This window comes from Humulus lupulus, chromosome 2 (assembly GCF_963169125.1).
Source record: "Humulus lupulus chromosome 2, drHumLupu1.1, whole genome shotgun sequence".
Lineage (NCBI taxonomy): Eukaryota > Viridiplantae > Streptophyta > Magnoliopsida > Rosales > Cannabaceae > Humulus > Humulus lupulus.
In genome coordinates, this window is record NC_084794.1 from 18,986,485 (window position 1) to 18,999,119 (window position 12,635).

Here is a 12,635-nt window from a genome sequence, read left to right on the forward strand (position 1 = left end):
GCACAATTTTATTTATGACTGTGTATTTGTAGTTATTTAGAGTATCCTGCAAATTTCCAGAAGATTCCGAATAATTTACAGTGTTGAAATACACAAGAACCCTACCTGTGGGGCTCTTTTGAAGCCCATGTAGTAGAATCTCCCTATATATATATATTTATAAGAAGCTTCTTAGGTAGGGAGCCCCTACTGTAGGAGAGTTTTCTATTTTCGGTACTTTGAGAAATTATAACATAATTTTTTTATATGATAGTGTACATGATAGTTATAGTAGGCATCTCGCCAAATTTTAAAATTTTTTTGAATAATTTACAGTGCCGAAATTAAATTTTAAATATTCTGTTTTCCAAGCGTATAAAAAAAATCAGGCACACGTACAACCAATGACTGTTTGAACTCTGATTTTGATACCGTAAATTATTAAGAATTTTTTAAAAATTGACGGGAAACTTGTTATAACTATAATATATGTTATCATGCAAAAAAAAATTATGTTATAATTTCTCTAAGTGCCGAAAATAAAAATAGCTCATATGGTAAGAGCAAAAATGATGAGCCATACCTAAGAAAATTCCTATATTTATATAGTTTGTAGTAGCTAGGACGATATATATTTAAACAATAGGCAAGTGTAACTTATTATATATGTGTATAAGGAATATGATAGTTTTATTTTATAAATGCGTGGCATCAATCACATCCTGATTTCTTAGTCAGGGGTTATGAATTATAATATAAATGATAAAGTAAGATTTGATTTTCTATTAAAATAGAATTTGATTTATAACTGAGGTATATATACAGTATATGAATTTGAATAAACCAAGTCAAACTTTTTGTTTGGTTCTTAAGCTAGGCAGACTCATTTTATTTAATTTATATGTGAGTTTATGTATACATATTAAATATTTCAATTAATTAATACTTATATATCCTTGAAATGGGAACATTAATAAAATACAGAATATATATTAATCACGACAGGTTTTATGTGTCCCTGGTTTTCTGAATTGACCACCTAATATATATAATTGATAAGAGTTTTCTTTGTTTTAATATGATCGATCGTTGAGCGATCTTTAACTAATTATCAAAACCAACAAATAAAAATAAAAAGTCTAACAAAAAAATGTATATGCATTTATATATGTATAGATATGAAGAATAAGTTCTCATGCATGTGTAGTATTCCATTTTTTTTTTTCATTGAAGAAAGTTCAGTCTCTCTATTTTATACATGATATTGTTTCATAGAGAAGAAAACAAAACTCTTGATAGAATTCTATCGACCCAACTACCCGAAAGTTGAATAATCAATTCGATCGTTGAAAGTTTCAAATTTGTTAAAAGAGGAACATAAGTTGATATTCTTATATATACATGTATAAATATACAAAATGGATAGGGTATGCTGAAGTGGTATCATACCCTACATTTTAGTTTATATACATGTTGTTTATTGTACTTAGAGCAGATCTTTTCTGCACATTTTGAGAAATTTTTAGATAGTTTAGTATCGAAACATGATCCAAATAGAATAATACACGTGTAATAGTAGTAATGAAAATTTAGAATCTTATTTTCTATATTCTAAATTATTTAAAAAAACTCAATAACATGTAGAGAGTTTATAACGACAATTAACAACATTATATAAAAAAACTAGAATTATAATTTATTTATATATGTGTAAAAATATATGGTATGGTATGATACCTCACAAGCTTAGCCGTTACCATAAATATATAATACATTAGTATTCTTTAAGAACAAAAATACTCCAATTTTTCTGTCCTTTCTAATGGAATATAGCATGATCATTTCGATCAATAATCACGATATGGATTTATTGGATCAGTTTGCAAAGTCCTCTAATTTATTTGGGGAAATTAATTACTTCCCAAAAGTGTAAGAATAGTTGATTTTAATACAATAAATAACAATCCACTACTCAAATTTTATTGGTTCTGCTCGGATACATATCCATAGTCCATTAATGAATCATATCACAGTGTGACTCAAAGATTAATCAGATAGACTTATACGTACGTACGGTACTCTCTAGCTAGTTCCTCTCGATAATAGACTATTTTGGACAATCATATATAAATGGCATTTGGCAACATTATATCAAGTGAAATTTCCTCGTTGTGGAAGACACAAACTGTACATATGTAGCTTATTTGACCTTTAAAAAACAAAAAAAGATTATGATAGATTCTCACCACCAATTTCTTCCTTCTTATCTCATGTCAATATCTACCAAATCGACCATCATCAACATATTGAATTCATATTTGTACAAATTTATGGACCATTTATTTAATCATGTCGACACAGTACATAGTTGAAAATCACTTCATTTTTTTTTACGAAAACAATAATGTTCCTTGTAGAATAATATATTGAATGTATATTTTGATCATCATCAGACAGAGTATTCATATATAGTACATTTATTAATTTTCCGTACCACGGCTCACATTCCTTGACAAATGTCCGTATCACGTACGATTTGTTTGAATTAATTATATTAAGAATTAAACTTTTTTCTTTTTCCTTTGACAAGTGGTATATAATATATATATGACTAATTTGTCGATAAGCATAGCTCGTATTAGCATCTTAATCCTTAATTTGGAGTCTTAATTACGTGGCTCATTACGCGATTGACCTAATAAATGGCAAAGTTAATTAAATTGGACTTTTGCATGTAACTTTATGCGTTGTCGTCTTTTCAAAGATGACATGTTCTTCCAAACTCCAAATGTGGACAAAGCTTTCGTGGGGCTACCTAATATTTAAAATCTATTACAAGTAGTATTTCTTTATTCTTTCTAGCTTCTTGTTTTGTAGGTATTATTATATCAATACATATTCTATAAATTATGTGTTTCTAACATTATCGAAGTCGATCGATACCCCAACCGACCACAAATTACTATGGCGCGCGCTAACTCATTTTTATGGTACAAGAATGAAGCAATTGTATTGCTTTTTTTTTTCTATAAAAAAAAAAAATTAAAACAACGATCATGTATATATACTATGTAGAAATAATATGCAATACACGTTTGCTTAGTTTTAAAATGATAGACATGTTTATTCAAATATGTGTTTATTTTTAATTATCATATAAAATTTAAACAAAAAAACAATATCATAAAAATAAATAAAAAATATTTAATATAATATATGTCATGAATGTATTAAAGCAATCAGGACAAAATATTATCCATAATTTTAATAAAAATTGGTTCACTTTTTTTGAAATATATATATAATAGAATAGATTATAGTTATATAGTATATATAAATATTTATATAATCATTTTTACATATATCATATCTAAACACAACATTGACATATATATATATATATTTAGATGACTACATGACATATATATATATAAATTAAAAGAATATTTTAAAAAAAATTAGTTATAAAAATAAAATAATAATAGAAAAAATTATAGTGTAGAGTAGTATGCATCAATTATTTTTAGTTTTATAATGTATCTCACAATATCCTTTGGTGAATTTGATGAAGAAAAAGAGTTTCAATTACTTGATAAAAAACAAACTATCACACAAATTTATAAGATTAAAAAAATGATATGTATGACTTTATTATTTTTAAATAAATATTATTTAATTATTTAAATTATCATAAAATATCTTAAAAATATCATATTTTAATTAATTAATTAATTAATCAATTAATTTTTGTTTAAGTTTATGTTTGTCTAGTTTTTGAATTTGGTAGTGACAACAAGAAATTATTATATGTTTAATATACTATTTATATTATATATACGTGGATTTTAAATTTAAATTTATTGCTAGTTGATAGTTGATAGTTGATAGTAGATTATATTATATTATATGTTTAATATGATATTATTTGAAGTTTAAGTTTAAGTTTAATTTATAAATTTTATTTTAAGTTATAAAAGTTATGGTTTTATTATTTTTAAATAATTATCATTATAAATATCTAACAAAATATATTATTTTAATTTGTTTAATTAATTTTATCTAAGTTTAAGTCATGTTTTCAATTTACCGTTAAATATAAGAATATGTTGCTAAATATATGAATATTCTGTTAAAATTAACAGAAAAAAATAAAAAAACGTTAAAATTAAGAATTATTGTTATCTATCTACACACTTTTTATGTAGAAGAGATATATATTAGTGAAGAGTTTTATATTATGAGACTATTTTAAGGGTACTACTTGAATTAAAACACTATATATATTTCATTCAAAGACAAAGCTAAAGTACAATATAATTAGTTAAGAAACTAATATATGATATAGCTTAAATAATGTATATTGCACGTTTTCCCACCGTCAATTTGGCTTCCTAGAAAGCTTATTAAGAGGATAAACAAACTATATATCACATATATTGTGATCTCAAATTGATACCATTGACAAATAAGTTATCACGAAATCAGGGTGTAATTTATCTAGAATGTGTGCAAATGGGAAAAAAGAAATATTAAAGGTCAAGTATCAAGTATGACATCAATATGAGTAAGATTCTGGTTATTTTTAAGAGTAATGGTATGTGGACCAAAAATATACTTAAATAATATTATACAGTGATGTATCACTGCTTTTTAAAATAGTATGTCCCAATTTTGTAAATATGATTGTTTATGCTAAACTATCACATCATTGTGTGTAATTTTTAGGTGCATATTTTGGGTGCACATATCATTACTCTTCTTTTAATTAGATTAATTTACATCAATTTTTTCAATATATTTTTTCAATTAATACTTTAGTTTTTTTCTATTTAAACAAAAAAGATTTGTCGTTGGAGCAAACTAATATAAATATATATATACTAGATACAAGTAAAATACAATGTACGTTTGCTTAATTTTATTTATATAATTTATTAATTATATTTATTAAATTTATATCATTGTCATATAAATTTCAAATAAATAAACAATATTATATATAAAAGAATCTTTGATAAGAGAGGGCACGTGCTTTGAGATAACTAATCCCTCCAGCGAGGAACTTTTTTTTCTGATTTCTGACCAATCCAGCTCCTACCATGACATTTGTTTCCGGATGTGAATTGAGCATTTTGTTAATGACATAAACATATTAAATAAAAAATTAAACAAAAACGTTGTTTATGTTTTTTTAATATATATATATATAATATGATAAACTTTTTTAAATATAAATGATATATTTTTTTAATAAAAATTAAGATTATGTATTATGTATTATATATTATCATAATGATATTTTATAATATTTAAATTTATATTGATATAAGTATTAAATATCTAATTTTGTATTAAATATTATAATTATATTAAAAATAATATTTTATAATATTTAAATTTATATTAATCTAATTCATAAAAAGTTAAGATTATATATTATTATCATAATAATATTTTATAACATTTAAATTTATATTAATATAATTATTAAATATTTAGTCTTGTGTTGTATATTATTATAATAAAGATATATTATAACATTTTAATTTGAATTAATATAATTATTATATATGTATTCTTATATTAAATATTAAATATTATTATAATAATTATATTTTATAATATTTGAATTTATATTAATATAATTGACAAATATATATTTCTAAGTTAGTTTTACATGTATATTCTGTTAAATATTTAGAATATTTTGTTAAAGTTATTAACTAAACAAACTGTTAAAAGTAAGAATTTTCGTTATCTACACATTTTTTTTTATATAGAAGAGATATATATTATTTGTCTATATAGATAAATTTGATAAACCGAGCAGCAACAAAATCTCACAAATAAAAAATGCATATCTTTTTTTTGCAGCAATAATATTTCATTGAAAATAACGAGAATGTAATACATTCAGAGAAAAATTAGCATGTATAAGATATTATAGAAAAATTGTTTATCGGCAGAAAAAGATCTTAGGAGAGTTTCAATTAAAATGAAAATTAACGCATAATAAAATGTTTTTAAAGGAAAATCGATCATTTTGGCTGGGGTAGAGATAAATGAGATAGTAAGTATTGTTCAGTTGGAACTTTTATATTTACTAGGTAGAAGCAATAATTGATGTTTGCTTAGTAGTTTTAACGTTGTAAATATTGTTAATAATTTTAATAAAAATTAGTTTTTTTTTAAATATATATAATAAAATAAATTATAGTTATATAATATATATAAATATTTATATCAATAATTCCTACATATATGACATCTAAACACAACGTTGATATATATATTTATATGACTACATGACATATATATAAAATACAATAATATTTAAAAAGAAAAAATAAAATAAGAATATAAAAAGTCAGACTGTAGATAGTAGTATATGTGAATCAACTATTTTTAGTTTTTAATGTATCTCGCAATATCCTTTAGTAAATTTGATGAAGAAAAATAGTTCTAATCACTTGAGAAAAAATAAACTATCACACAAATTTATATGATAAAAAAAATGATATGTATGCATTTATTATTTTAAATAAATATGATTGAATTATTTAAATTATCATAAAATATCTTTAAAATATCTTATATTTTTTAATTAATTAATTAATTAATTTTTGTTTAATGTTATGTTTGTTCTAGTTTTTAAATTTGGTAGTGACAACAAAATATTATATATTATATGTTTAATATAATATTAAGTTTAAGATATCGTTGTAAAATATCTCAAAAATATCTTTTTTTTTTTTTTAATTATTTATTTATACAAGTTTAAGTCATGTTTACAATATATTGTTAAATATAAGAATATTTCGTTAAAGTTAACTGTAAAAAAATAAAAAAAAAATCGTTAAAATAAAGAATTTCCGTTATCTACACACTTTTTATATAGAAGATATGTATTTATATATATTTATATGAATTGTTAAAAATAGAAAATGAGCTTTATTGACTCCCTAGAGGAAGTGTCACACATTACTTTGGAATACTTATTTGTAAGGGTATAAATATAGTGGACTTGAGCCTTGGGGTTGTGCCCCGAGGGGTCACTACTATAAATATAGACTTTTACTTCGGTTTTTACACTGAGCATACACAAATACTGAAGTAAAAATCTTTCTAAACTCTTTTACTTCGCTTTTAAATTTGGTGCTTCAAAAAAATTACATACTACTTCGCTTTTTTAAAAAAGCGAAGTTAAAAATTCAATTAAAAGAGGGTCATGTTTGGTTGTACAAATCCGTGACTTCTGTTTAGAGAGAATAAAGATGTGAAAAAAGGGCCAAGCCAAACGCGTCCCTTGTGCACCTTCTACTTTGGTTTTTAGGTAAAAACTGAAGTAGAAAGTGCACTTTCTACTTTAGTTTTTACCTTAAAACTGAAGTAGAAGGGCAAAGGTGCACAACCCAGCCACATATTAACCCTTCTACTTTGGTTTTTAGGTAAAAATCGAAGTAGAAGGGTTATATAATCCTCTTCCCCTACCCGAACGGTCATATACCCATATACCCTCTCTCTCTCCTCTGTAGAAAAAGAATCCCAAAACTTCCATTAACAACTGTGAGCCAACACCATTTTCGTTTTTCAAACTTTTTTTTTGTTTTTTCATTATTTCTTACCACTTTCCTTCATTATAAACCAAAATATGGCCCCAAAATCCTTTTTTTTAGAGAAAAAAAATACATTTGGCCGTGGGTATTATTTCTCATGGTTTCTTGGTGTTTCCTGCCAGATTTTGACCGGATTTTTGTCATTACAATGTGTTTTTGAGCTTCAAAACAGGTACGGAATACTAAAACATTGTTTTGATGATAATTTTTTTTTTCTATGTTTTTTTTATTTTTTTATATTATTCCGAATTTTATAATTTAAATTATTAATAGTTTGTTAACTTTTCTAATTATTTGTTTATTTTGTTATTTTAAATAATGTGATAAAAATTTGGTTTATTATATATATATGTATATTAGTAAATTTTAGAAATTGTGACAAGAGATGAATTTGCTTTTTAAATATTTGAAAAAATAAATAGCTTGAAGATGATCAAAGTATTGTTCATTAGTTTCTATAACTAGTTTGATTTTTTTTTATTTATTAGTTTGATAATTAATTATGTAGTTTACTAATTATGTAAGTAATGTTTTAGCATAGTCGTCATTAAGTGGTGAACTTTGTTGTTCATTTCGGGTGAATTGAAGAGTAATATTGAATGTTAGTTATTTTTTATTTTTATTTATATTACTACAAGATTTATGTATAAAGATAATGCTAATTAAATCATGCATATTGAATTTAGTGAAAGTTATGTTTGAAATTTAGTGAAGTAGACTCTGGGAAATTTGCGTGCTGTGGTGATATAAGGATGGATTCATTTATGCTTGATTATTGTGTTTGTTTGTGTTGTTTTTATAGGAAATTATGAAATTGCGGTATGCTATAGAAACAGAGGATACTCTGCCGAATTTTTTAAAAATTTTATAAGACTAGAAGCTAATAATGAATGATTCATTTTTGCTTGATTATTGTGTTTGTTTGTGTTGTTTTTATAGGAAATTATGAAATTGTGGTATGCTATAGAAACAGAGGATACTCTGCCGCATTTTTTAAAAAATTTATAAGACTAGAACCTAATAATGATGGATTCATCTATGCTTGATTATTGTGTTTGTTTGTATTGGTTTTATAGGTTGTTGACGCGGTTCTTCGCCAACAAATAATTAGAAGAAGAAGAGAAAGGGATTAGTGCTTATAATGAACCGTACCAGATATATGATCTTAGAAAATGAAAGAGGTGACTCGAGACACGTTTTTTAAGTGGTTCAAAGGTTAAAATCCTTCTACTCCACTAGTCGATATTATTGATATATACTGGGTATTTGATTACAGAGTATTTCTGACAAGAGATCATTCAACCAACCTCCTATCAACTCCCAGGGTCTCCATATTTATAGGAGAAGGCACCTGGAAGTGGGCAAGAAGGTCATCCCGTGACCTTCTTACCTGTCATATCAATTCTGCGACATTCATGATTAATTCCTAAACCTGACACATAAGTGTGGTCAAATCGATAGGTAAGGAGATAATGGGCCGCACGGCCCAACCCAATCCTGGGTGTCTGAATACGCACGTTCCTGCTGCGTGTCTGAGAAGTCAGGGGGATATCAGACACGTGATGTCTGATATATGCATGTTTACCTTGCGTGTGCAGACTTTACAAAGGGTCATAGCCTCCATATCCAGATCGTACCACGAGCTGGATACTTAACTCGACCTTCGGCCTTCAGAGTCCGGACGCAGGTCCTAGGCAATTTTGGCAAACCCTTGGGTTATCCTGAGCTCAAGAGGTACGATCTCTTGACGGGAGCTCCGGTCTTGGGGATGTCCATGGGATAATCATGATTAGGCTGCAGCTCCGACGGCTAATCAGCCCGTGGTAAAATCAGGGCGTACATAGGTAATTATGAAATTATGGTATGCTATAGAAACAGAGGAAACTCTGTTGATTTTTTTAAATAATTTATAAGACTAAAACCTAATATAAGTTTTTTTCTAACTTATTAGCAATTTAATATTGTTATTAGTATGGATAAATCATGGATGCTTGAGAGGAGAGAAACATCATAATTTCAAGATGGATTCAGCAAATTTTTAGAGTTTTGCCTAAAGAATTGTAGTGATCCACAAAAAATCCGTTGTCCTTGTATCGATTGTGGTAATGGAGTAAAGGAGAATATTACCATGATAAAGGATCATGTATTTTTTCGAGGATTTGATATAAGTTATAGTAAATGGTATTGGCATGAAGAATTATTAAATGACGACCCATATCCATTAGGTAGGCGAGGTGTAGATGATTTTGAGAGTAATGATTTTGATGATCATCCTATAGAATTGCTTGATGAAGCACAAGAAGAGTTTTTTCATAATCTAGAAAACTTTTATAGTATGGTTAGAGATGCAGATAGACAATTGTACAGTGGTTGCAATAAACTAAGATTGCCAACAATGGTCAAATTTTATAACATAAAAACAAAAAATGGAGTTAGTGATAAGTGTTTTAGTCAATTTTTGGCTGCTTTCTAGGAGATTTTGCCACTAGAAAATTGTTTATGAGTTCATTTAGTTCTAAGTTTAGTTTTATGTAAATGTATTAATGTTAAGGCTAGTTATCTTACTTAAGTACTTGTGTTTTATATGCTTATGTATGACATTTCTAATTAATGAAAGTTAGCATATTTTTATGAAAAAAAATTCATAACCAATTCCAATTGTAAAAATATATATAACTATAAATTCATATAATTAGACCGTTTAAAAAAAATTAGGCCAAAATATTTATATAATTAGACCACTTAGAAAAAAATTAGGCCAAAAAATAATATATATATAAATAAAATTAGGCCATTTAAAAATAATCAGAAATAATTAATAAAAAAGGGGGGGGGGGGGGGCTTTCTACTTCGATTTTTAGGTAAAAATCGAAGTGGAAAATGCACTTTTTACTTCGGTTTTCACCTAAAAACTGAAGTAGAAAGTGCCCAGCAAGGTGGCGTAGCCCACTTTCTACTTCAGTTATTATGTAAAAACCGAAGTAGAAAGTCTATATTTTTACTTCGGTTTTTAACTACTTTTTACTTCGCTCCGAACTACTGCGGTTGCAAATTTTAGCAAAAACCGAAGTAAATCCAGCTTAAAAACGAAGTAAAAACCATTTTTTCTTATTGTGGGTACCCACTTTTGTGGAAGAGGGAGGAGTTACACAAAGGCTCATCTGAACACCACACACGCGCGATGCCGTCCGACCGACCCGAGCTGGCTGGTTGGTGTGGTGTGCACCTTATTTTTAACTTTTTTTGGTAAACATAAGACTCTAGGGATCCAAATTCCTCTCCCATGATTTATTTAACATTTTTTTTATTCCCGTTATTGTCAATCCACTTCTTCGATATAGTGCGATGGATTTCATGGGGTAAAATACATCTCTCATTTTCACATCAGAAAAAATACTGGTTTAATTTTATGAACGATTCTGAGCAGTAGCTTTTAGGGTGTTTGTATTCGACGGTTCTCTACAGTGTAGTGGGGGTCCAATATAGTGTTCAACTAGGCTGATTTATCCTGGGGATGACGGGGCTGATAGTCTGCTTGCACAATTCTAGGCAGTGCCATGAACGTCTTAAAGAGAGTGACCTAGTCCGTGAATCAACCTAGATTATTAATTCGGTAATTTCGTTCATGTTTTAATTTCTGCAGCAACTATTTCCTGTTAGGGTTTTATGCTCTAATTAAAACTCAATTTCTTTGTAATCTCATTTATTATCAATAAAAGAATATAAATCATTTTTTGACTTGGTCAATCACTTTTCTCCCATGTTTTATTTTCATGATTATTTGTTTAATATAAACTTCTATTAAATCCCGAGCATATAGCTAATCTTATTTATAGTGACGTAATCACAGTGGAATATAAATATGATTGTATGTTCAAAATAAGTTAGTCCTAAGATTAATCAGTGCACATGATTTACACTGACTTGCCAATCTACGATATGATCTACTTACACATTGTTGTGTTATGTTCTTTTTAGAACATTAACAAAGTAGATAAGATCGGATGTATTTTTTATATCGGACAAGGCCGATATTGACATTTGATAGGATAAGTAAACATACAGTTATTATCTATTATAGTCGTATCATATAGTTGACCATAGGTCAATTCAATCTTAATTCTGAGTGGTTAGTATTCTAACTGATTTTATTATTTGAGTTCTTTGACTTATTCGTTACCAGCTTACCCTACGAACTAGCACATACTTACATCTTAGGAACTCGGTAGCATAATTGAGTGGGAGTGTTAATCATAGATATGAACATCTATAGCTTCTGATGAAGAAGTGAAACGATGGTTTCCTTTTAGTTTGGTTCAAGGTGTTAAATGATAGAGATCTCATTTCAGTAATTAAATTAGTTCACTTAAATATCATTTTCAAGGAACTAAGTGTTTTAAGGATAAAAAATAATGAGGGGTAAAACATTATTGTAGTACCAACTCATTGTAGACCGTCTATAAAGGATTGAGTGACAATTATGGTTGTAACAATGTATAATTAGTAGCGTATCTATATTTGTTATATAGCGTTCTATGAATTCAAGAGTGCAATTCTGAGTCTTTAGTAGAGTCACGAGGAATTAATAAGTTAGTAAATTTATTTGTTAGATTTATGATAACTTATTGGAGTTTGATTTCATAGGCCCATGGTCCTCATGTACCTTGGATAAAATCATCTAGATAGTCTCAATTAATTGATTTAATTATCAATTAGAATTATCAAAGTTGATCAAGTCAATTTTGGATAGGTTCACAAAGTTATACAATTTTGAGAAGAAAAGTGTTGACGCGGTTTTTCGCCTACAGTGAATTAAGAAAATAGCAAGGTTGAATTAGTGCTTGATGATAAACCAAAGTAAGAAAATAACTCGCAAGAACACTGGTCTTTTTATGTGGTTCAGTGGTTAAAATCCACCTAGTCCACAAGTTTATATTATTACTGCTTTCGCTCTCTATTTTGACAGAGTTTCGGTATTACAAAATAATCGTCTCCTTTCTTGTCCAATATTCTCAGTATTTATAGAGAAATTCTTTGGAC